This window comes from Botryllus schlosseri, chromosome 13 (assembly GCF_051294905.1).
Source record: "Botryllus schlosseri isolate E-star chromosome 13, Bs_hap1, whole genome shotgun sequence".
In the NCBI taxonomy this organism is placed as follows: domain Eukaryota; kingdom Metazoa; phylum Chordata; class Ascidiacea; order Stolidobranchia; family Styelidae; genus Botryllus; species Botryllus schlosseri.
The window spans coordinates 13,392,203-13,418,390 of record NC_137248.1 but is presented as its reverse complement, the minus strand read 5'-3'; the positions used below and the strand labels follow the sequence as shown (position 1 = coordinate 13,418,390).

At 40.3% G+C, this 26,188-nt stretch overlaps 1 protein-coding gene and 1 long non-coding RNA gene across 2 annotated transcripts in view; one reads left to right on the top strand and one right to left on the bottom strand.

Moving 5' to 3' along the window:
- The window catches only part of LOC145453227 (BCL2/adenovirus E1B 19 kDa protein-interacting protein 2-like), a 213,560-nt gene that overhangs the window by 81,375 nt on the left and 105,997 nt on the right, over window positions 1–26,188 (bottom strand). The window lies entirely within an intron of this gene.
- Window positions 9,335–21,322, top strand: LOC145453873 (uncharacterized). Its single transcript, XR_013919956.1, has 3 exons — window positions 9,335–15,280; window positions 15,489–15,567; window positions 20,344–21,322. It is a non-coding gene; the product is annotated as an uncharacterized LOC145453873 (long non-coding RNA).

Here is a 26,188-nt window from a genome sequence, read left to right as displayed (position 1 = left end):
ACTGCTTTTTCTGAGATTCGTAGTAAACAACCAACGCACAACTGTGACATCACAAGCAGCGTCTGGTTAAGTAAGTACAGTAAGTAGTGAACAACACATGGAATAAATATCAATTTATACGAAATTAGATGAAAAAAGGGACTATATGCAATGATAAATGTTTCTGTATGGAAAAAACGACCCAGCTCAAACATTATAACGTGGCCAGTAAATATTATTGGTGTCATGTGTCAGCGGATGAATATCATTTATTTCGAAATCGTTCGAGTGTCGTCTGGCTCTAGCCAGTGGCCATTAGTGAGATTTGAGCAAAGGGTGGAGCGAAGCTTGTTGTGCTTGAAGAAAGTGGACACGATCGTTGAAGATTCCTAGGAATGCTGAATGGAATACGCATCTTAAAAGGTAATACAGTACTACATAGTATTTGTTACCGTGAATATCTGACTCTGCACACCAGCCCTTGATGACTTAGATTTCATGATTGATATATTTCATTCGCCGCATTCTCTGCTCTATTTTGGGATATTTGTCGACTTATATAGTGACCACATACTCCGCCGCGGGGGAGTTGAAACTGTTGGCTTGGTAATGTCATTTTCGGGCCGTAGCATAGAGATGTTTTCATCCACTGCTGGATTTGTTTGCCACACATGCCACCTTAAATTAGGAACCTTTTGCTTCAATACAGAGATAAAGTAAGTCATGAATCTCTGCTAAGTCATGTAATAGGCGGAGCCGTCATCACACAATGTGCCAGTACCGGTACTTCAAAACATGTTATATTTTTGTTAGCCTATTTGTCTTAGTCTTTATAATGTCATGTCCACTGTCCAGGTTAGGAACTTTGCTTTATATAGCGACTTACGCATGAATTCTTTTCAGTGGAATTGCAAGATACTAGTTACACAGAAGGAATGAGAACGAGAAAAAGAAACAATTGGAAGTTTGGCCGGTGGTGGGATTAATTCACGTTTTCTTGAGACCACTCGTGTTACTGCATGTCTCCTAAAGAAGAATTAGACCTCCAGCAGCAATATTTTTTCCATCGATAACCACTTCATCGTGATATCATGAATGAATATACAGTTTGTTCCAATGTCGTTTTGGGGATGTGAAGAAAATGTTGCGATATTTTTGCATCGGGTTGCTTTGCGATAGGTATGGATGTACGTGAATTTACAAGCTGGTATGTAATCCTGATTTACAGGGACAGCATGTAGGTAGGTAGGCGGTTAAATGACAGTCTCGATCGCAAATGTACAGGAGAACATGTAGATTGGATATACCGGAGGTGACTGTAACATTACAGTCTGGCGTGTAAAGTGAGATTACCGGACGGGTGTAAGTTAAATTTACATTGACTAACGGTAATTTTAGATTACCACGAAATGTCTGGCTACCGTGCTTCCAAACATTTCGCGGTAAATCGAGGTTTTTATTTTTTACAGTGTAGTGTTATAGTTTATTAGGACTAGTTAAGTAATTTTACTTCTTTTTGGAGTACTCAAGTTGGTTTTGCGAACTTCAACTCCTTACTCAAATTGACTTGACAATAGCTATCGATGCAATATCCGTTGTTGTAAGACATTTAATAAACTCGAAGACTTTCCGGGTGCCTCTTTTCTATAGTTATCGCTTCACTACACTCCAATTGAGCATTTGTTTAGGAAACGCTACCTACTATTTTACAATCAAGATTTTGAAAAGTAGAAAGTAGCTTTGTGATAAGTTTGCATTACGTTTATGAATGAAATGGCCATAAAAACCACGTGAAATAACCCCTGCATTAAATACATTTTCAAAGATTGTGCACCGATTTGTAGTGTTATCAGTCATTATTAAAGAGCTTTTTGGAGGTACAGAACTTCAATATACAATTAAATAGTATATTCATATTGAAATGAACCCGAATATTTTCGGCTGACACTCGTCAGGGGTAATCGTCAGCAACTAGTCTACTAGTCTCTACTAGTTGCTGACGATTACCCCTGACGAGTGTCAGCCGAAAATATTCGGGTTCATTTCAATATGAATATACTATTTAGTCATTATTAAGGAGATTTTTTTATCCAAAAAGCGGAAGATTTTGACCTAAAAATGAAAAGTTACCATCTTTTGACGTTAAAAACTTCATTTTGACAAAATTTTACCCTCATGTTGATGAATTATGCGTTTTCGCACATAAAAAATTAAAATTGTACTAATCATCATTTCTGGTTGGAACTGTCTGTCCTCACGAAGTAGTTTGGTCTGAAATTTTTTTTTGATTTGAAAAGTGATAAATTTTTACGTGAAACTGCTTTGATCACATCTGTATATTTTACAGTTAGAGTTGTTTTTAGCAAACGTTGGCACGGAATATATGTTGCAAAGTACTGCAAATAATTAGAAGATATAGTTGAAGTATGTCAAAACGTGATATCGAAAATATGTTTTATCGGTGGGGTTATGTAGCAGCAACTTAGTCGGGTTCTTGTGTGACAAGATAGGGTTACCACACGTCATCCTTTGTGAGGATTTTGCGGCCTTTTACAAGAAATCGAAAATGACCTCAGAGGACGCCCAAATGTCTTCCTTTTTGGTAATTCGTTTTCTTTCATAGCTTTGACAGGCAGACGATTGCACAGCCACATCTGAAAACGCCATAAATGACGCGAAATCTGGATTTCGATGTTAGCGACGGTAAGGAGGACTAAAAAATAACCTTAAAGCGGATATTCCGGGAGTAGATTGGGAAAAATAACCTCTTTCATTTATTTATTTTTTAGTCAGCGCCGCAGTATTCCGAGTCAAAATTTTCAAATTATCCGTTTTCTCGTCCGATTTTGTAATTTCTGCGATTTGTAAGAAGTGTCCTCCTTACCGGATCTCAAATTTTGGTAACTCTAGACTTATCTAGACTTAACTCTAGATAAGATGATAAATCACTTGCATCTATATTAATTGGAATGTAGCGCATGTGCTCCGCCCTATTCATACGATTGATGCGTTGTCTCGTGCGGGCAGAAAGTGCTCTGTCGTTGATTATGCGAAAGAAGATCGGGAACTAGCAATGAATTTCGCGAGGCGTTTGGCCAATCGAAATCGCACCCGTGCGTCATTCCGAACGAGATTTTCGTACATGAAATTCATGATCCGCACACTTACCGACCTTCGCATCTCTTGTAAAGGCAATCCCAAATGATGTCACGGTGGGCATATAAACATAAAGGCAGATTATCTCCCGGGCTCGCCGATGATAAATTGGCGTGCGGCTTTCGTTCTTGAAAGCGCGAACAAAGATCTCCGTCATTGGAATGTTTGGTGGAATTATCTTTTCCCAGAATAAACCAGCAGATAAAATCGAAGGGCAAGTTGACGGGCGCATTCGGTTCGGGGTCAATGCGCGAAGATTGGATAAACTTCCGAAGGGCGATGATGGATATGATTCGACGAACGCATTCTTGCAGTTTCAGAACTGGTTTTACAATTGATATTTGCTATGCACTTATGTTGTCACTATAATGGTCAACTTAAAGATTCCATATTGCAACAACATATATATTATATTTAGCTTTTTGTCTATGCAAGTATATTTTGGGATGTACACTGTAAACGAAAATCATGTATTCCGCCGATTTCCACCAGCGTGCGGATGCAACTCGGCAGGTAAACAGTATTTTCTGGTACAGTATGTTGCCTTGACACCGATTCCAATGCGTGAAAACGACTCAAATACGTCAATTCCTCTGGAGTTATATTCCAGGAGTAGAATGTTTGCATGTATCACCCCAAGAAGGTACACACACACGTGGTACACATAAACACTGGACAGCATTAAACCGCTGAGATAGGCTATATCTCTATAAGAATTGGTGCATTTCGCTTGTTTCCATCCATTGGAATAGATGTGAAAGCAAACTTTGGTACCTGAACGTGCTCATGACCTGATCGGTACCCTACGCTATGGTAAAAATGTGGTTAACACACTTGATTTCAATCCATGGGATGCATGTGTCTCCAGGCAAGGATAATGATCAGTGGGAGTTGAGATTGCTCCTCTAGCAATATAGTCGTTTCGCTACAACACAGCACCGAAGGCTCACGGGTTTGAATTCGACGGAGGTCAGCTAATGAATCCCTATTATGCATAAGTCTTGGAGGTTTAGACTCCTCATCGACATCCGACACGCGTATAAGCTAAGCGGCTGTCTAGTGTCTAACCGCCTAGTACGAAAACGCGCCGTGCTAAAATCGGCAGCTTAACTATCATACATAAAAACATTGGCCTTGTCAAAAATGACCGCAGATATCGAAATACTATATCAAACAGCAACATTTTCATGGTTGTCGACTTCTCGTATTTGCCATTCGTGAGAACGCACAGTAGCACACAACTGCTACGTCGTAGAGGGAATCAACTTTCACTGTAAGGTAAGTTTGCACATGAGAAATTCGAGTCGTCGAGATTTTTTCGTTCATAGAAGTATACAAAATCCATCAAGTCTACTGTTTGAGAGCTTGGCAAAGTACGTATATACGCTATGGGGTATATGCTATGTATAGAACACTTTTGTGAATGAACTTTCCGCTCTACTGAACTTCTTATCCGTGATTCACATTTGCAGCCAACCTCATAATATCAGTCAAGCCTCTGCGCTGCAAAATGTCCTCTTGAGCTTAATAGCAAATGGATATGGATCAACCATCATCAGGTGACATCCCATCAGCGGCAGCGCGTGGTATGGTATTGAAGTCATCAAAACAAATCCCACCGGTTCATTATTCGAAAACTGTCGTCATGCCTCAAATAAAAGTTGAAAACGAAAGGCTTGAAAGTAGAAGGTACCCGTGCAATCGTGCATATGCTAGCTTCATTCGGCACCAACCATCGCGGCGATATGTCTCAGAATTAGTAGACCAGAATGACGAACAGTGATATGATATGAGTATGTGAGATTATTTTTCTTCGAATATTGAGGATTATTTCAACGCTATATCGCTGCTCAGTGATTATGACAATTTCAGTAGCAGAAACGGTGATCTTATGATATGATATTTCAAAAATGTCGGCGATTTGCTTAACAACTGAAGGAATTATCGAAAAAACTGAATATGCTCCCATAACTATAGAACCTAGGGCGCAAATAGTCCGTGATTTTCACCGCACAGTAAAAGTGCTGCCAAAATAGTATGCGCGTCATGACTCTCGCATTGGTCCTCTGTGCAGAGGGCGATGAGGAATGTGTGTGCACGGTGCAGTGTGCGTGCACATTATAACACAATATTCACAAATCTAAAAACGGCATTCTCCAAAATATCTTACTGCGCATGTCCAATATATAATTAATACTATCCACCATTTAACATTCTTTTTCTTTGCACACCACAAGTTGACGAGATGTCTGTTCACAACCGCAAGATACTCGAAGCCACTCCGGTTGGCGGTCCAGAATTCGAACGGATTAATAAACGTGTGTAATCGCACATGAATAACTAACTTTACAGCACTAGGGACTATAGTAAAACAGTAGATAGAGAAGAGGTTGATGTATTCGACCTGTATCGTGCAAATTGATAGTTTATGCCGGCATTGTAATTATAAGAATGGCCTTCGTTGTTTCTCGAATTCAATTTAATTGTAGGTTAACTCGGGACGTATCGGCGATAGCACCATTTCCCGATGATTACTTTCTAATGATTGGCCTGAATATTCCAGCTGATCCTTGCCGCCTGTCGGTAATGAATCGTGCCAAGACGCCGAACGATTTGCCCACAATCGATATTATAACTGTAGAAATGAATTCACTGTTCGCGTATATAGTAGCCGGCGACAAATTGAATTCTAATTGGAGATTAAATTTTGTCGATCAATGCATTAGCACCAGATGATCATATTGATCTATTCTATTTTTGTATCACGCTGCATTCTAGACAATATTACCGTCTTGACTAGATCGAGGCGTGGGCGCGGGATCAATTAAGTGTGCTAATAATTGCATTCCCTGCCATTGTCGGATTTTTGATACGATGGCAACTGTCGATATTTGGGAATTGTGATTTGTGACATTACCATATGCGTAAACGCTACATTGGATCTGTGATTCCATTTGGACATTTCCCTTGCGGAAAATAATAATGTGCCGTCGTATTTTCGACTGTCTACGCCAGTGGTTCTTAACCTGGGGCTAATTACCCCCAAAGGGGTAATTTACCAATTTTCGGGGGGTAATTCAAATTGGCATTTTTTATAAACTTATAACGCTGCACTGAAATATTTTGAAACGTAAATATGAATGTACGCTAACATATATTTTTGCGAGCTGTAGGCTATATATATTTTGTTTCACTTAACACACCATGCCTGCTGCGATATCATTGCAACCAGAACCAATAGTGATTATGAATAACAGGGTCGAATGTAATTTAGTATAGTGCTAGGTAAGTCCAATTTATTTTGCAGTAGTGCGGATCATATATTGTTACGCATGCTGGCAACTTGAAGGACAACAAGGGGCGTCTAAGTTCAGCTTTACACCTCTAATGCAGTAACAATATCGTGGAAATATAGTTGTTAGTATTGAAAAGTGTAGTGGTATAGTATAGTCAGAAAAATTAAGTCTGACATCATCAAAATGCCTTCGAAGAAACGAAGGGAAGATATTGGTATCTTTTGGGTTCGCCTTAAAAATGAATAACCAATCTTCGTCATATAATGGCATTGAACTTTCTGATTGAATTTCATTCAACTTATTGCTGTGAAATAGGATTTTCTGCAATGCTATCTATCAAAACGAAATATGTTTGCGATTGACAATTGCACGAGATGCTGTATATTATCCTCGCCTTTTCCTAGATGTGACCAGTGGATACCACAAACGCAGCATCAGCCTTCCCATTGACTTCATATTTTTAACAGGCATTTCAGTGTACATTATGACTTCACTTTGTGTTGTTTTACAATAAATTGAGTGCAAGCTGTAATTTGTTATTTTTTGAAAGGGCGTAATTGCATCCTCTCATTTTCTTCTTGGGGGTAACGGTATGAAAAAGGTTAAGAACCACTGGTCTACGCCTTTGAAGAAAAAGAGAAAGATGAGATTTTATCTATCGTAAATACGGGAAACATGAAGTGTATCTGAAACTTAAAAATTTACCAAGGTACCCGCGGCGCTAATAGAAAGAAAACTAAAATGATCAAAATAACACTAGTCATTTATATTATGGTGGTGACAATGGATACATACACCGTGTATCGTAGATTTGTTGTACCTATGCATATTTTCTATTTTAAAAGATTGAGTTACTTCTATTGGGTTAGGGATGTCCGATTGTCATGCATTTTGAGCAATAACGGAGTTCATAAATTTGTGGTTTCCAATTTGCTATGGATATGTAAATAGATTCCGCCCTTCTAAAAAAGAGTCTCATGTCAGCGGCCGTGCGTATGCTACTCCAGTCTTGGACTCCGAATACACTATCGTAAGGATAAAGTGGCCATTTCAAAGTAGGTCGCTTAGAAACCTTGCTTTGTCAATGCCCCTTTCAAGTAGCATGACGGAGCACATTTTCCATTCCGCTGTTTTTGAAGCATCGCTGACGATTTTAGCAGCTCTTTGTGGTAGTGCGACTCTCTTTGGATTATTCCATGTTCGCGCTCGTAAAGAGAAAAGGCCCTGATTATGAGAGAGGCATTTCAGAACAAAGGCGCTCCCCGACGAATAAAGGTTTCGCTCAAGATGAAATTGTCGATAATCCGGATATTCAATGTTTCGTAAACTCTCGCCGGGAACGTTAAAACGCTTCCGCTTCCGATATACAGAGGTATATACTTCCGGCGGCAACGATTCTGTTACATCGATGCATGGTACCAACAGCGATTCGGTGTCATAATGACATCTCGCGTATATATGATGTTTGAATATTTCATAAACTTGGAACTGACGCGTATAAGGTGTAGGCTACACGTCTTACTGTAAAGATACCGCACGGTTTACGAAGCTTGATGCAACAACAACTATACCAACATAACTAGTGTAATCGACTCTGTTTTTGTGGGCTATTTATGGCTGCAGAAAAATGTGAATGTTATATAAAATGTATACAGCTGTTAATTCACATATATCATATTGTTGTGTTGTATCCGAATTCCATGAAGCTCATGAGTCAAAAGCTTTTTATTTTACATATGCACACTTTCAGCTATTTTCGAAACTTTGTAATTGCTCCGACCGCCGACATCCGAATTCAGTCGATCAATCGTCTGTTATGCAACCCTGTGAACTTATTAATGTTGTCGATTAGCAATAAAATGACAGGCTTGAAGTTGCCCGCGTAGGGCTGTGCGTTCGTGATGCTTAACACACAAGCAACTTTACCACTACTGTTTTGAGTTGTATATATTCCTAACACTATGTTCTGATGATTCAAAAAGTGATTTCCATGTGAAAATGACATAAGGTTCAAACATGGATATCGCAGAACATCGATAAAAGCAATTGGGCACATTCTAAATGCAACCTAAAACATATGAATTCGGAGCAATTGAAGTGGACGAATTCGCGGAAGGTCAACAGTTCGCGGAAGGTCAACAGTTCGCGGAGATGGCCGGTACGAGGCTGAAAAGTCGAGTGCGATCCACATTTCTAAAAGATCATACAATTTACGACGTTTGATATGATATTTATGGTACTCCGTTGTCGGCATGGTCGGGCAATTACCACTTCCGAGCGCAGCTGGTTTTTTGATGGAATTCAATTATTCAGTTTCGTCTCTCATTTGCGAATACACAATGCTTCAATCGTGGGCGTTGATTCCAAAGGCCGGCAGTTAAGCGGAGTTGTGCAAGTGCAATTACCTTTATGAATCAGCAGTCTATTTGTTTGGCAGTCGGTGGTGATAATCAGCCGTGAGTGTTTGACGATTCATCACTGTCTCTCCCATCTCCAGATGGAGAGTATAATTCTTGTTGTTTGGAAGAGACGCTTTCTCCGCACGTGACACGACAAAGGCCTGTTACGCAGTCACAATGTTCTGATAAATAATGTAAGAGATTTGGGCAGCTGTCGATTAGCTAACGCGCGATTAGTTCATTATTTGGTTCATAACAATACGTGATTATCCGTATTTTGGAAAAGTATATAGTGCATACGGTGCTTCTTTATGCGGATACTAATACACCTCTCGTATATACAGCAGGGCTCTTCAAAAATGACTTTTTTTTCTCAAATCGTACTGGCTACTTGATAAAATTGTTAGGTTACCTAATTCAAGCCTACACACAAGATTTGGTTCAATTCCAGCGAGTAACCGCTTTGCTACAGGAGAAGAAAGTTTCTATTTATTATATAAAAATAAATAATAAAAAATTTGAAAATTTTCTGTTCACACCATGAAAGTGTTAGGCTGTCTATAGTAACGATGCTCACCAAATTTGGTTCAATTCCAACCAGTGGAAGCGGAGTTATTGCCGTCGAAAAATTTGGATTTGAATAAAATAGTATTTACGGTGACCGATTCTTTGTTTATTTATTATAGTTGTGCTCACCGTAAATACTATATTATTCAAATCCAAATTTTTCGACGGCAGTAACTCCGCTTCCACTGGTTGGAATTGAACCAAATTTGGTGAGCATCGTTTCTATAGACAGCCTAACACTTTCATGGGGTGAACAGAAAATTTTCAAATTTTTTATTATTTATTTTTATATAATAAATAGAAACTTTCTTCTCCTGTAGCAAAGCGGTTACCGGCTGTAATTGAACCAAATTTTGTGTGTAGGCTTAAATTAGGTAACCTAACAATTTTATAAAGTAGCCAGTACGATTTGAGAAAAAAAAGTCATTTTTGAAGAGCCCTAATATACAGTATACGCTCGTAATGTATATAATTATATCCATAGAATAGGTATTTGCTTTAAGGGCGTAAATGATGTGTGGGGACTCGTGCATTTAACAATTCTGAGTGTCCAGCTGCCTACCTAATTTTAAAATCCGGTACATACCCTGGTGGCTCGTGGGACCATCCCGCACTTTATATAGTCAATCAAAAATACATAATGGCGCTTTGTTCGTTACGATTGCTCGAGCCGGACTTGAAAGAAATAGAGACTACGCCAATATAGACAGCGATTTTTAATACCTGTATTTCAAAGTTACTACTCAATAAAAGTCAGTTCCATAGCTGCAGAGAACAATAACCTGATTCTTTTTGACTTGCAAGATGTTTTCGTGACCGTTAATTCAGGCGATGCTTCGAGATATCTCTTCTAGTGCGATTATGGCACCCGAAACCCCTAAATTACGAACTGTGCAAAATAATTAGATCTAAAAACAACCTGATGTAAAAGCGATGTATGTGCCTAGCCCCGATATCCAGTGCATACGCGTAATGTGCGGTTGTACGCATATATTTTGTGATTGTCCGAGGTTTCCCATATCTGTCTTACTTCAAATTATGATTGATAACGTCCCGATAATAACATTCTCACGAGCTGAGTACCACTGCGCAGTGGGGCCACATACAAGAACAAAGTTATTAATGAACTTGTTTGGAGATTAATATGATGACAAAAATATGCGGCGAAGAATATTATGTTGCTGTGATAACAAGATAAAATTATATTATTCGTCATTGATCAATAATATCATTGCATATTCGAATTACAACGCGTACCTGCACGTCTGTCGTACATGCAACGTATTCGTCTATTCGTAGATTCGCGTTTACATATGGGAAAGTTGCCGGCACAGCTTGGTCCATGCAATAAATATTACGTGTCCGTGCATATGCAAGAAGATCCTGGAATTTTTCGACCTTCACTATACTCCAAGTCGTTTCGGCACCCTCCTATCTTTTCATCATAACGCAATCTTCTGGTGTATTGATTTGATAAAAAAATTATTGAATGATGATGATGATGATGATGATGTTGACCTTCGTTAATATTGAAACACCGTTGTCGTCAACCTTACTTTTTTGCATACTCGCATGTATATCTGATCGCATTTTAACGCTCATGTATACCATTGCCAAGATTTGCTGGCTTTGATGGTATAGGTTTGAATTTAATGCGTTGAACCCCGTCCGTCAACAATGATACCATCTGTTCACGCTGTAGACATTCGAAACGTAAACTGCATAGTGAGTTTCGATCACGATGAGGGGGCTAACTCAAACATTGATGCTGTTAGAGGCACGCAAGTGTGAAATTAAGTCTAAAACACGGTGGTAGTTTATATACACGAAGCCGTGGATATCGGTGTAGATAACACCATTTTCAGGCAAAACAACTAAAATCCGTGTTACACTACCGTTGCAAAGGAAATATACAATGTGTTGCTACCTTCAGTGGAAAAGGCAAGTCAATCCCCAGTTCTCGGTCGAATGTCATCCGGTGCCGAAACTTATCACACTACACGTATGCATGCAGTGCCGTGTAAATTGAATGCGACGCATTTTGTCATGTATGAATGCATAGCCAATGCTATTTACTTGGAACATGTGTTACTACCGTATCTCAGACAGTGATGTGACGACGCGTCTTGTTTGACTTCTACATCATATCGACACCCTGTGCTTTGTGTATTAGTGCAGCCAGTGTGGCATATAAAGCCGGTAAAATTTCTCTGTTCGTTGTCATTGTTCAATTTTCAATGATCATGTTAGGTTTCATTTGACGGGTCGGTGCGAATATAATCGACTATACAATTCTATGCCCTCTTTACATTCAATTAACAGTGGACTCCAATCGAGTTAGATTCGAGTTATATAGTAATTCTTACCACAATACCCGTGATTTGAAGGTGATTATATCCTTCTACTCCAGTAAAATGTCATTTCAGGTAGGGGCCCAGGGGTATGATAGGAATTGACAAAGGTTCACGATCCTAGTAATGTGAAGCAGTTTTATGATCCGTATAATCCGCGTGCAAGGAGTTGATTACCTTAGACTACATGCGAAAACTACAGATTTTCTATGGTCGGGTAAAGGACATATATTACCTTTAAAAACTAAGGTCCATTTTACAATTTCGTCCATAACTGATGATATTAGTTGCGCTACCAAATTCATAGTCTTATAAAAATTCCACATTAATGCTTCCTTCGTTTGGGAGGCCAATTATCATATTTGTCAGTTCACTGGAAAGCACCAGCGAAATAAATTCGACAATACAATCATAATTGCATTTTAATCACCACTCTGTCATTGAACAATATCGTATTGGAGAATTAACTAGAACAATAGAGTTATAAATGAGCACAGGAGAAAGAGACGGGCGTCAGACGCGCATAGTCATCGTACTGGCTACCCAAAAGCCAGCAATATTTGCCTACAAATAATCCTCTATCCACAAACATATGTGGACGGTAGTCTGTCACGATTGACCCTATCCGCAAACAATGAGTCTCTCTGGTTTTGTAATTCGTAGTAGCCAGTTCAAGATTGCTTGATTGTGGCTCTACAGGTCCGATATATTACGATAACGCAATAGCTTTATCTCATGTGTGATTTACTTTATCTTCACGGCGGTGCTGGAGTGCAAAGTCCGTTTGGCACGGACTAAGTAAGTAAGTATGCTATACGATTATAGAGATACAATTCATTACACTCTCGGCATGTGAGTTCCACGATACTTTCACTATATGTCATTATGCGACGTCACTGCATCCTAATATTATCTTTGATGGACGTTGCGACTTGCCAAGGTATTGCGAAATTCCAAATGTGGCATGTTAAAAATGCTTTGAACGTTGGTTTCCGGTCCCTTGTCACGTTTCCGCTATGCTATGATGTCCGGATGTCGCTTACGTATGTTCGTATAGCAGTCCACGGATTTCAGGAACTGAAGAAGTCGGACTAGACTGTTCAAACTCTCCACTGACATTGGTCAAACTACGAAATAACGGGGATGTGAATTAGTTTCAAAATTTACCCCATCGGCAAGGTGTGAAACTTAGCCTACTAGTGTGTGAACTCGAGAATACTACGTCAGTAGGGGTAGATTATGGGATAAGAGATAAGGAATAATCGCATAGTGAAGCATACCGTTTTCGGATTGGCTGCTCATTTGATACTATTGGAAGAGGAAGTGTATGGAATAAAAAGAATTAAAACACGCACACATACAACAAAACACTCATGAGCTTAATCCTTGGTGTTCTGGGATATACTCACGCACATGCATGCCTGGAACTTGCCGAACCAATGTCCATTGGGTAACTCGAACCGACCAGTACACATGCTAACAATCAGTGCAAAATATTAGTCTTCGCAGATATAAACATAATAGTGTTGTTTAGTCACTCGTGTGATCACTTCACTGCCCACAATTGTGAGGAAGGCATTATGAGCTTACACCGGACATCGCCGATTTATCTGACAGGTAAAATATTAAGTGCAATGAAAACTGTTCGCAGCGACGACCCAAATACTGCAACGCGGTGCTGGTTTACTCGATCCACCCTCAAGGGCAAGTTTTTGTTGCAGTCAAATTCGTGAAAAGTAGCATTTATTTTTCACATAAGTTGCAGTAAAAAGTTGCATTTATTTTTCATATAAGTTGCACTAAAAAGTTGCATTTATGGATAATTTCCTTGAAATTATTAGGCTATGAAATGCTCGAATCGGTCCGTATCCAAGGCACTATAGCAAAACTCAGTGTTAGCCACTTCAATAAAATCAATAGCCTGAAAAAATTGACCCAGTCGAAATGTAATTTCCGTCGGGATAGCCTGAATGTACGTCACATTTAAACGACAGTGACACAATCAAGCAATCCATTTACACATATTGCCAAATATTTCCAGTCAAAAGCCAGTTGCATGAAAAATAGGAAAAAGTTGCAAAAAGTTTCATGAAAAATCGAAAAAGTTGCAAATAGTTGCATGAAAATAATGGAGAAAAATTGCACTATATAAGATTCCTTCAAACAGCTTAAAACAGCATTCTACTGAACGTCCGAGTATTTAGGAAGCTGCGTGAAGCTGTAAAAACAAGTTGCAAATTGTTACTAAGCGAAGCAAACACGTGTGGTCCGAATACTACAGAGATAGCTAGATTGAAATGGTACCTTTCGTGAAAGTATTTTCGCTACAGTCCGACTACGGTGGCTTTCTGAGAAAAATAGATGCTGCAAGAATGTTTTCAACTTTAATTAGAGTGCTGTACCCTTTACCGCCATGACTGACATCGACAACCGTGGCTCTCTCTGACGAACAGGAGGGATTTTTATATAGATTACACAACACATTAATGCAGTGTGCTAATTACGATGTGACTAACGGATGATTTATCCGGAGTATATACGCAATCCACTATATAAAATTATATATTCAATGTCATATACGCACAAACTCTGGTATTATAATTTTTCTAGCTTAAGTAGGCGTAGGCCTATATGTCAAGTGTCGTGGTCACAACTGCTATAATCACGTTACTCAAGTCCGAAAGGCTACATCGAAACAGGCGAATAAAGCATTGGCACCTTATGTTATGGAACGTTCACCTTAAAGTGACAGGACCGCGAAGCCTATGATCGGGCAAGCTTTCCGTGTGCCGACAATTCAGCACAATACCAGGACGCTCTGACATCAGTATTGCTGTGGTGACTGGCGATGTTCAAATATCAATATTTCGATGGGTGTGGTCGCTATTCATGTCATATTGTCATACACTTATATATTTATAGTTTCTCGGAATTTCGATATTTTTGAAGCATAGGTATTTTTTGACAACGATATCTATGGCCATTAATAAGCTATAGCTAAACCCTATAGTGTACGCAGCGGTATCAGAAGTATTATTACTATGGATCAAAATAGCTTCTCATTTTAATATCTGTACTAAACATAGCGTGTTGGAGTGGAAAGGGTAACAATGCGTAGAATACCACTCCTTGTTGTGACGTCCTCGACTACGTCTGTGAGCTCTGGCGATAGTTTGCGGTTACGAATTGTTCCGGCGAATGTCACCTTATTCTGTTCCAATTCATGACGATGAAAGTTGGCTATTGATCGAACGTTCGTAAATAGACGAGTCATAAGTGGTCTTGCGCATGGAGTGTATATACCGCACGAGTGCCCGGTAAAGGGTATTTGATTGGTTTGTACTTGAATATTATTATAGTGCCTGTTCGAAAGTGACTCATCACCGTGACAGATTTGCCATTGACGAGAAGCTGTCGAAACCGTCCCGGCTAATGCAATTTACAATAGTAACAACGGCGAGAGAGAGAGTCCACGCGGCTGACCTCCTAAACATGGATATTGCTACGAGAATGTGAAAGGCTATTAGTGAAGGTCAAGAAGCATATGCCTACTTCATAGCTTGGAATAGCAGCAGTTCGATCATGGTCAATGACACGAAAAATGAAGCTTACTTTTCATGATCTGCCCGACAAAATTCTAAAAAATGCCATCTTCTCAACAAGTGCGATATTTTTGATTCGTGTCCTGTCTAGTCCCCAGAAGTATGTCGGTATAGCCTCAGACCGAACCTTATTTTCAGAGTACAGAAATATTAGGAAAAGCTTTATATTCGCATGTCAACTTCGCGTCTTCCACCATGGAGTGGACTACAGAATCAGGTGAACGACACTTTATAATACAAAATTACGCTTCACACACATTAGAATTGATGTGAACGCAGATTCTGGCACTTGAAAGTGCCATTCATTTGATATACACCATATACATCAGTGAGCGAAAGAAAGTAGGGAGTACGAAATATTAAATCACTCAATCAGGAGTGCGTCTCAGAATTAACAATGCGTTCTTTTCGATGAATTGTAACTAATGGCATATCAATCTATGATCCGCCATTTCCCAGTTATATACCAGACGCCGATTTGACGTATAACTAATCCATTTTCCTGTTTTCAATTATTAAAAATACTTCGCTGTAACCGTCACGTCTACCAAAAAACTTGTTATCGCAAAAATGACGTCCTTGGCAAATTTTCCTTGTCTATATCATTCGAAGGCATATTCGGAAACTGAGCACGCTGTAAGATTTGTCGCCATCATTTCGCCGTGCCACACCGAACCACACGCATGGCGACCGGCACGTTTCGACATTGCCTGTATTTGCATGCTTGTACTATGTTTCTTATGCAAGAGGTAAATCGTGCTGCAAAGATTCAGCGAGCCCCACTAATTCTATTTACTTCCGGCATGTGGCACGACGGGGCGGTATCAGTGATGAGCGGAGTCTGCTTTTCGAGACTCCGAGTCCCTCCGGCAACTTTCGTCTCTGATGCAAAGTCCCTCCGACTCCGGGGATCTCAATCCCAGACTCCGAGATAACCCGAAGAATCTTGTCCAGTCTTCGAAATATATCCAGACCATTGTCGAAGAATCCCAATCGATGTTTTTGATAGCCTGTCTGATATTCATACCAGTTTTTTTAGTATCCGTGAATTGCCGAACAGTCGCAACATTACTTCTGAGAGTCAAGTTCTCTCCAACAAAATGGACAGTCAAGCTAATAGAACTGCGACCCTTTAGATCGGTCCACATATCTGAGGTGATGCCAGCCAGCTCATAACACTTGATAGCAACTCTTAGTTCCTCTGACAGCTTCTGCTTCAAAGATGAAGCCTCCTCATCCAACTTACGTTTCACCGTAAATCTGGATGGCAAAACATCTTCTGCACAACACCACGGCAAACCGGCACTTCTTCGGTATTCTCCACCCGGCGATCAGTGTTCCCCATGATCACCTTCTCCTTTGATTACTCGCTTACTTGCATTTCAACTGCGATCAATTCTTCTTACAAGCTTCGATATGTCTTCGAAGATGCGACGTACCACGTGTCAACTTGTGATGCTTTAGCTGAACATTGCAATTTTGACATCTCGCGAACCCAGTATACTGGCCGTTATTATCATGCAGCATCAGAGTGAAATCCTTCCACACGTCACTCTTTCTCTGCGTCTTTGTGAGTAACCCACTTGAAGTCGACGGTGCTTCAGCCATTATATTAAAACGACGAAGGAAGACCAGTCAGTTCGAACTAACTACCACTAACACCACTGAAATCGACGATCACATCACAGGTTTTAGTAAATTAAGTTCCGCACCGCCATGAACCAGTAGATGGAACTGCACTGCACTAAACATACATGATGCATCACTGACGCACCGATCGATGCTCCTTGGAGTTGACTAAATGACTAGTGACTTCCAATTTTGAAGCTGATACATGATATCTGGAATTTGGAGTCTGAGACAGACCAGCAGCAGAAACTTGATTGCGGTGCTGATTTTTCTTATCACATCAAAGTCATTTTTCGATCAAACCAAACATTACATGACGAAAATTCAGAAGAGTTCTGGATGACTGACTACGTCAATCAATATTGAAGGAAGCGTAGTTGAGTTGATGCGAGCAGAGCAAAGCAGACGGATGCAGTTATTTAGTGTGGCTGTTCAGAATTTCGGGATATTCTGTTTTTACAGGGTAAGATCAGCTTACCTTAGTGATTTATGTATTGTTGAAATCTTAGATGCTGGTATGCCTCTGTGAGCGGATCTTACTAGCGAAAATTCGTCGCAATGTCATTAAATCATGTAACACATTGCATAAGTTATTATTGTTTCCATTCAGATACTTGCTTGTTGTATATATATTTCTCACAGATATAAAGGTAATATTGATGCAACACTTATTATCGATATCTCTTACTGCAAATTGCAAGTACGATGAAAGTTGCGAAAAGTTATCACAAAAGTGGTATCGGATAAATTATCTTGTTTCAACTGATACCAACGTTGGGAATACATTTTCACAAAATGGACCTATTACTATGTTGAATGTCATCAGGATAATGGGATACATTCCGTTATGATCATGAACTTGCTGGAAGAATCAGGGTAGCTAAAGGCTGTACCATAGGGAAGCCCCGCTGTATGTTGCTGATTGTAAATGTTTCGCACAATTACTGGGGTAGCATGAAACTTAGTCACGAAACAAATACGCCAGGAGGAATGTGATGTGACTATACGCAAGGAGGAATGTGATGTGACTACAGAAGACCGCAATGACAGCAACGTGGAAGATTCTGGAGATCTTATCTCATAATATTCAGCAGTGGATTCAAAGACTGCATCTCAAGGCAGGGAGCAAATGATGCACTGCGAATGATATTGGGTGCCTTCAAGTTTGTGAACTACAGACACTGCTCAACGGAAATGCCTTGCTAGATCACTAGGTTACTCTCCAGTCCCCAATTGCAGTGCAGATGGCTGATTTTTGTGCACTTGGCAATCATATTACCGGTCATATTACAACTTTACAAGGTGTCAACCGTCTGTGTTTTAGTGTCTTCTGGTCAAAGCTATCGAAAGATATCGGGGGGCAAAACTTAACAATACTCCGGAAAACTCCGGAAAAATATCTGTTGTAAACTCCGACTCCACTCCGGGTATCACAAAATTGGCAAAACTCCGCTCCTAATCCACTCCGACTCCGCTCCGGTGCTCATCACTGGGCGGTATATCGCAGTGATGAGCGGATAGTGCTTGTCGAGACTCCGAATCCCTCCGACAACTTTAGTGTCTGAGGAAAACTCCCTCCGACTCCGAAGAGCTCAATCCCAGACTCCGAGATACTCCGATGAATCTCGTCAAGTATCCGAAACAGTGGCAAGCATGGCACATGGTACAACATGGTACATGTGATAATATGGTTGGCCCCATAGTATTGTTTACTCTCAAGTCCCCAATTGCAGTGCAGATGGCTGATTCTATGCACTTGGCAATCATTTTTTCATGTTACCCGTCATATTACAAATTTACAAGGTGTCAACTGTCTGTGTTTTGGTTTGTAATCATAATTAATAGTGTATTCGGGTCAGAGCTATCCAAAGAAATCGGAGACAAAAGTTACAATACTCCGAAAAAATATTTGTTATAAACTCCGACTCCGCTCCGACTGTCACAAAATCGGCAAAACTCCGCTCCGAATCCACTCCGACTCCGCTCCGATGCTCATCCACTGGTATATCGCCATAACATCAATCTACATCAGTCAATTCATGATGAATACCACGAATTCAAATCAAAAAAGCATTGAGCAATGACACCATGCTTCTATGTTGTATAATAATGTTATGATGTTTTAGTAATCATGGTTTTTTGACTACATTGCTCATTTAACATCAGGTCGGCATTCCTTATCATGATTCCTGAGTTGACGCCTGCCCAGTGCCCACTTTTGTTACAGTATTTTGTTACGACATCTGTTATTGAGATCGGGTGTTTGTTTATTGTAGTCTGGAACCGTTGCTGCACAAATGGTAGAATTATCACGAAAACAGTGTTTTGGTCCATAAAATGCGACTCGACAACATCCCTGACAGAAGGCACTATATATGCCTGTTCGACCGGATGCAGATTGTGGAATACTATGAACTTGCATTGGTATAACCTCTCTGCACAGTGCACCGCACACCTTATATCAGGGGTGGCCAACCTTTTCAGCCAAAGGGCCACATTTGATTGACGAACTATTGCGCGGGCCACCAGCCGCGCGAAGCGCGAAAATTTTTCGAAGTTCATAGGTCAATAATATTGTCACTTGACAGCGGGCCTGCTGTATATCGCTGGATTCAGTTTGCAAGGAATGGACTATTCGGCGCCTGGACATATCGATTTCGGAAGCTTCGACCAACATGCGTCAATCATTTTGGGCCTAGGTTTCTGCAAGCGCAAACGCAAGGTCGCATATGTTGAATGGCACTTTGTCTCGTAATCGCGAATATAGTTACACTCCATCTGATACATTAGGCGTTCTTTCATTTTCACAAAGGGTTAACAATATTAAAAGCAAGAAATTGAGTGACAACATGTTGCGCGAAGCGTGTATTAAATTTTTATATATGATAAATCTACCGCAATGTATTCTGCTTTATTGTAGTGTACGAAGATCTACCAAAATGTGAATGTCTCGTGGATCTGCCAATGCGTCGGAACTGATATTTTATTCATCAAATCTCAAGAGTTGCGGCCAGACTAATCAGAGTTTTGGTTGGCCGTGCAAGTTAACAATTTGTGCAATCCATTTTTGATAATATTACTAATTTTGGAAATTACCTAGCGGGCCACTCAAAACTGTCTCGCGGGCCACATGTGGCCCGCGGGCCACGGGTTGGCCGGCTCTGCCTTATATAGCATAAACACTTAAACAGTTTTCGCACTCTAATTATCTCAGGTTTACAACTGTTGGTAACGAATACAACGAATATCATGCACAGATCATCTTTCATATGAAATATGAATGTCACAGATAAAATACGGCGTGCCTTGGTCTCGGAACGATACAAATATATCAGGGAAATCAATCTATGATTATCTTTTTCAGAGCGTGAGATGTCAACGACCATAACCGTAACTTCCGGGTAGTATAAAAAGCTCTTCATCCTATTTTTGATCGCGACAATTGGCATGGCATCAACATTGTGAAGTGGAATGGAAGCAATGACGTATGGACGGCAGACAATCTTGCCTATATTCATTTGTTGTGCGTACGTAACACGCAGTTTGTATTCTAGTGGATATATTTGTCGCATGCTAGATATATTCCTGTAAATAGATTCCTGACAGACTAGCCCACATTAGCGTATGGCACTCTAAATTACAGATCCACAGAAACCATCTGACAACAGTATGAAATTACTTGAAACCGTACGGAATTCAGTCAGTTATTTTCCGATGTAGGCCCGAAAAACAACTGTGCGGTTCATTGGAATTTGGCATGCAGACGTTCGAGATGTTCGAGATACAATGGTCCCTACGGTATCAACCGTCGATTAAGTTCACATCCTGAAATCAATTACTAGAATCATTGATCGATGTGGAACTCAATACTTTCAATCACACGAAACATTTTGTCGATTTCCTTTAACGATGTCTCGCGACGCATTAATTTCAGATGTCTGGTACCCGACTTCGCTTATAGTTGATGCGAACATTTTCGGTATTATGAGAATTCAGATTACATCATGTCGACAATACATGCGGTTGATTACGGGTATATGACAAGTGATTAAAAAGGTGACATCATTTTATTTTGGCAGCTTCGCGAACGGTTATTACAAACCAAATTGGAGCCAAAATATTCATGATTGTCTGCTATAAAGTACAAATTATATACTTCCGAGATGGCGACATCACTTTGAATCGTGTCCTTTACATTGTAATTTATATGTGCTAAATCGTTCGGGAATCATTTTTCTGGTCGGAAATAGTTTGCAACACTCCTACCATAATTTAGTGCGTGTAAAGTGGATAGTCGTCTGACACTTCCTCGAACTATAATAAACAAATCGTCTGTATCACGATGCATCGTTACTCAATTCACAGTTCACAGTAAGAAGAAAATAGCATATAATAAATACACATTTCTTTTCAAATTTTATACGATCAATATTCAAGAGTCATTCAGGCTTTGAAGACTCTCATTACGTGACACCAAGTAGGCCTACATTTTTGAAATGCAATCAATGTAACGGTATATGTCTACATCAGAATAAGTCCCGACCGTGGTTATATAACTATCATCAGACCATCATGTGTATGGCATGGGGATGATACGACACTATATCGGCGTCTCGCAACTCATAATATAAACGCAAGACGAAGTCTTTCACTCAAGTCATATACTTGCCATCTGATGATTCGCTAAACCCAAGATGATTTTGCGTGTGATATAAACCAATCGTATACGAGCACGTCGCTTACATTGCAGAGTGTATATCGCTGAAGTGAAGGATGCATTGTACAGTTATATATATTATATACACTTTACTTCATAGTATGCTTGAAGATATTGTCAAACAATTTCGATCATGTTGAAGTATCAATATCCGCCTTATGCAAATTAAAGCAACCCTTTGGAAACGAGTCAATTTCCGCCCGTCAATAACTTTGTTATTTGATCGATGCGCTCCAAATGTAGACGAGTATAAGACAAGAATAAACGTGATTTGTTATGTCTTCCGAAACGTTAGATCAATAAGGATTTCGCGTATTTTGTGCAACGGCGTCCTATATTTTTATCGTCTGCCGAAATTATGCGCAAGTTACCTGAGACTTTAAAGCATTATATACGTGATGTACATCAACTACCGGATGTTGCGTTTCCCTGACGTTACGCACAGTTCTGTTTCTTTAACGAATATTGAACGGTTGCGAAACCAGAACCGGCACGTATGGAACATGCTGGTATACATAGAGTGTACTGCAGTTGACCTTACTGCCACGATATCCATGCGAAGAATACATTAACAACGTCGGTCAAACAAAGCATGACAGATAATTGGAAAGCCTTGGCAGAAAAGGCATGGGAATATCCTGAGTGAATTTACATACAAGATAGAACCAGTACATAAAAGTAGGCAAATCGTTGCCGCAGGCTTCCCATGGCGATCTCACGTGGCGCTGTCCTGTCAGGTCAATCATGTTCAATGCAGACAACGTTTTTCCGACTACGAGAGTTACCGATTTTTACCAAAATAATAATTATAATGCTCCAGACGGTTTCATACAGTGCAATCATTTCGTAAGTCTGTTGACTATATCAATGGACTGGAGATGATGGAATGAGACGAAACAATATACCACTATAGCTTTTTTAAGTGCATACAGAAAATGACGTCTGACGCGTTGTTCATGTCCGAATAGTCTAATTTCTAGGGCAAGAAACGTTCGAACATTGCCTGACGATGACTTCATCATAATGTTATTGCCAATTGTCGTCAATTAGAACTACCACAGGAATTATGATATAAAGAAAAGAAGGGAAGGATTTCAAACGACTAGGTGAAAGCAATCAATCAGAATCCCACGTTAGCTTACAGATATAGTAATAAAACATATAAGAACACCCATGCACACTCAATAAGAAAAAAATTAAAAATGTCTGAAGTTAAAATTGGACAAGCAATAAAAAGACGTCTTTCAACACAGGGCTCAGGACTTGGTGCGTCAAAAATTCGACCCGATAATCTCACAAGGCATGCAAGCTAGCCTTCGTTATATAAATTGCTGGGATTTGGAAGTGAAAGCGGTCTAGGCGGACATACACTCGAGAGCGCTCTGATATCCGGCGGAAGGATGTTCTATATACTTTCGATCCCTCCTATTTGATGGAGCAGTTACTATGGTGCACCTATCAATCCCAATCAGTACCTAGGTTGGTGGATGCGGAAGTGCGAATTTGTAGCCGATATGTCATGTTTCTTTAACAACTGGTGGCATTATTATTTAATAGTATGCATCTACAAGATATATATAATGCAATTGCAATCCATGGTGGTTGCTGGATCACAGTATAGATCGCTTATTATGCAACGGAGATGGGCAAACCGAGTCGATCTTTCACTCTTTGATTGCGATTGCGTGATTGCACAAATGCACATGCACAATTGCACATGCGTTGCGCCATTTCCTAGAGAGGTTTAAGCTGAATATGGAAATAGTAGCGAGACAGCGTAATGTAGTAAAATTCACGGCTGCAACACCAATGGGTTGCGGGTTCGGGTCCGACCGAGGTTAACTCCGGAATTTCTCCTAAGTGTTGGAGGTTTTCCTATGCTCCTTCTCGCCATCTCACACGTGCGAGTGGTGACGTACAAATGCGTACAAGTGGGCCTTGCTACAAGTCGGCAGCTACGGAATAAAAATTACTAAAATTGACCTAATGTATAGACCAGGGGTTCTCAACTTCTCTCGTGTAACGGGCCGCATTTTCACACTAAAAGACGCTGCGGGCCGCAGAACATTATCACCATGTATTTGTGGGCTACTGTTAAATTTAAGCCTATTTATCAGTCTTATTCGGGCATTTAGTACATTTTGCATTCTAAAGCATTAATGGAGAGCGTTCGTAAGTTTGCAGTTGCTGTTTTTTTGTGAGAATATCGATCTTCAAGTGGCGCAAGTAAATCCCTTCATGGAGCGTACATTCCATTCGTTGCCATGTCGGTATAGTATATACACCCTTCAAACCCATCCACCAGCAGAGAACCGAACTCTCTGTTTCCATACGTGAGCAAGCAAGTATAAAATTACGGCGACTTTTTCGTTACTGAGGTCATTATCACTTTGAGCTCTCAGTGATATGAGAAGAATTGACACGTTAGGGGTCACTTCTGAGCAAATCAATCAACACTTCTCTATTCCTTCCATGCCTGGAGCCCTACACCAATAGTTACAGAAGTCAGCTTTGTCAAATTGATGTCCTGGTCCCCTTCCCACGTTTGCCCCGTCAGCATTTCGTCAGGAAATATGCTCATGCCCACTCTGATAAAAAGAACCTGGATAATTAGCTGGTCAATGTGTGTGCATCGATGGATAGGTCCAATGCTAGGCTAAAGTAGTCTACGCGGCAACGTGTTACAGAACATGTGATAAAAGATCGACGGATATCGCTGTTACTCTTTTGGTGACTGTTGAATCAGACAACTATAGCTTCGAAATTTGTCAGGTGATGTAGGACTTGCTGCTAAGTTCCGAAAACAGCGGATATTCGCACAGTACGTTAAAATTTTATTGAAGTCATACCTTTTATAGCAGATTCTTGGCTCTAGCGATATTCCAAGCAATTTTGAACAATGCCTCCGTCACGTCGTCGGCAATTTTCAAAATGACCCGTAATATGGATTGCTGGGCTTGAAACCAAGCTAGCAACGTTTGGTATGTATAAATCCAGATGAAACTATCGTGCTATCATTTCAAGCTTCTAGGCATTATTAAAACAACTGTTCTCCGACAAATGTGACACATCGGTCTTCCATAACAATACGAGGCCAGTAGTGATTATATTGAATGATGTCGCGGGCCGCAAAAGAACCCTCTGCGGGCCGCATGCGGCCCGCGGGCCGCGGGTTGAGAACCCCTGGTATAGACCAACAGTCGACAAACACCATGAATGCCCCAAACAACAACAGCCTGATTATAAATTGATCAGGTATTGACAATATGCGTATTGTGTTCGTGTTGTTTCTTCCTTCAATGGTCAGAAGGAATTGAAGAATAGTTCCACACTGCTTTGTCATCACACCAGCCTGATTTCAAACAACGTGCAACTCAGATGAAATCTGAAAAGAGGACACTTTTTCAGAATTTTCAGACTTGTAAAACTGGAGGAGAAGTCTCAAAAAACGGTAAAAGGTCAACTTTCCCGCTCAGCGCCCGAAATACAGTTTTTCCCTTCACATTGTCAGGTGGTTGACTACAAAAAAAGATTAACTTTCCGCTCAGCTCCCAAAATACCAGCCGGAGCGTCACTTCGGTGCTGGTTTACGCCATCTCAGTAGTATTTTGCTGTACATATGACCAAAATTCTCAAAAAAGAGGACAAAGTCTCAAAAAAGAGGACAAAATCTCAAAAAAGAGGACACCGAGGACACTTCCAAAAAGGTGAAAGAAGAGGATAAATCCTCTTAAAAGAGGACGTATGGTAACCATACCGTATCACCACACAGTAATAAACTTCATTCGATAGCCTACATTTCATTGTGACTGAATGCATTCGTATTTTTGAATTTTTGTGTAATGGCTCTTTTAAAACTGAGATTTGTGATATGCGGCTCGCGCATGAAGAAGATCTGTCCGCCCCTGTTCTATAAGTAGGATTTTTTAATGTTTGACACGCCTTTCAACTCGTTCATTTGGAGGTGAGCCGCTGCGGATCGATGACAGCGTGACCAAGTGAGCATGTCCTGTCCAATCAGCTTTGACACGCTCGAGTCGTAACCTGCCCGGAATCGAACCACGAGATGGCTTGAGTCACTCTGCTCGTGCGCCGTAATAAAACAACTAAATTGCCTTCCGTACTTATGCTACGCAAACATACTCCCAATCGCAACTTCAATGGAAACTTGTGTCAGTGCGGGTCTGTAATAAATTTACTCTCTTGTGTTGTAACAATTCAAGCAGGTGACACGGGTCAAGCTTGAAGACATGGTAAATTTGCATGCTTAAATGTATCCAATTACACTCTTTTACCGGTGTAGATACAAAAGTGATCCTCTAAACCTGGATATTAGTCCATCCTGGGTAACTTAAATGGTAGCGTCAGCGTTTATATAGTTTTGATAAATCGGGTTTCCGAAGTGAAAATGACAGCATCCTGACCTAATGATATCAGGTATCATGTCCATGGATTCGCACGACCTACGTTTATATATCACTGATGTATAGCA